At 41.7% G+C, this 1,634-nt stretch overlaps 1 pseudogene; it reads left to right on the top strand.

Annotated features, from left to right (window-relative positions):
• The first annotated feature begins 379 nt into the window (after positions 1-379).
• On the top strand, positions 380-1,140 carry LOC131750386 (lysocardiolipin acyltransferase 1 pseudogene; annotated as a pseudogene).
• Positions 1,141-1,634: the final 494 nt, after the last annotated feature.

The raw sequence follows: 1,634 nt of genomic DNA on the forward strand, positions 1-1,634 counted from the left end.
CTCACTCTATTTCGAGGAAGCATTTTTGGAGGGATTTATTTTATATTCCATTTTGGGGAAGCATCTTTGGAAGCACTTTCATGTTGAGTCCCTTTTCACCTTTAATGTTTGTAAACCCATCTTGGTGTCACTGGATCAACAACTGCCTTGTGGCAACCTGGCTCACACTACCTGTGGCACTGCTGGAGACCATGTTTGGTGTAAAAGTGATTATAACAGGTGATGCATTTGTTCCTGGAGAAAGAACTGTTATTATCATGAATAATCCAATAAGAATCGACTGAATATTTCTGTGGAATTGTCTGATGAGACATACCGCAGATTAGAAAAAATCTGCCTCAAAGCCAGTCTCAAAAGTATTCCTGGATTTGGTTGGGCCATGCAAGCTGCTGCCTATATCTTCACTCACAGGAAATGGAAGGAAGGATGACAAGAGTCATTTTGAAGACATGATTGATTATTTTTGTGATATGCATGAACCACTTCAACTCCTCATATTCCCAGAAGGGACTGATCTCACAGAAAATTGCACGGCTCGAAGTAATGTATTTGCTAAAAAGAATGGACTTCAAAAACATGAAAATGTCTTACATCCAAGAACTACAGGCTTTACTTTTGTAGTAGACTCTAAGAGAAGGTAAGAACCTAGATGCTGTCCATGACACCACGGTGGCATATCCTCATATCATTCCTCAGACAGAGAGGCAACTCCTCCTCAAGGACTTTCCCAAGGAAATCCACTTCCACGTCCACCGATACCCAGTGGATACCCTCCCCACATCCAAGGACAACCTCCAACTCTGGTACCACAAGTGGTGGGAGGAGAAAGAAGAGAGGCTGCACTCCTTCTGCTAGGGGGAGAAGACTTTTTACTTTATGAGACAGACTGTAATTCCACCTTACAAGTCTGAGCTCAAGATCCTTCTGGTCAAATTGCTCCCTATACTGTACTGGACCCTGTTCAGCCCTGCAGTATGCCTGCTCATCTATTTGTACAGTCTTGTTCGGTGGTATTTTATAATCATCATTATCATCTTCTTGTTGCAGGAAAGAATATTTGGTGAACTGGAGATCACTGAACTTGCATGTTAACGTTTCTTAGACAAACGGCCACATTTAAATACAAAGAAAAATGAGTAAGATTGTAAGGTTCACAGTCTAAAAACCTAGGAGATATTCTGTAAATGTTTACAAATGTCTAAGCCTTTGTAAAATGAGATGCATTTTTGCACGACGATGTCAAATATTTCTTACTACCATCATTATTTGTTAAAGATATTTTGCACTTAGTTTTGTGGAAAAATACTGCTACACACACAATTTTTTTTTTTTAATCTCTGAATGTAATTTCAACACTGTGTAGCAGGGAGCAACCCCTGTGAAATAACTTAGGCCAGAGTATTAGTAAACAATCGTCAGGCTGTCAGCAGACAAGGTACACACAAGATTGTCTTCAAGGCCCAATCCTACTTCCTAACAAACCCCCTAGACTAGAGGCAGATTTGGGGCTCCTGGGCACTGGCCCAGATCAAGTGCTCGCACTTGCCCGCAGAGGTGAGGGCCCTTCCTCCTGTCTTCCTCTAGGCACTTCCCCACACTCCTTTCTATGCCAATCAAACCCTTGCATTCTTCCT

This window comes from Kogia breviceps, chromosome 2 (genome assembly GCF_026419965.1).
Source record: "Kogia breviceps isolate mKogBre1 chromosome 2, mKogBre1 haplotype 1, whole genome shotgun sequence".
NCBI lineage: Eukaryota > Metazoa > Chordata > Mammalia > Artiodactyla > Physeteridae > Kogia > Kogia breviceps.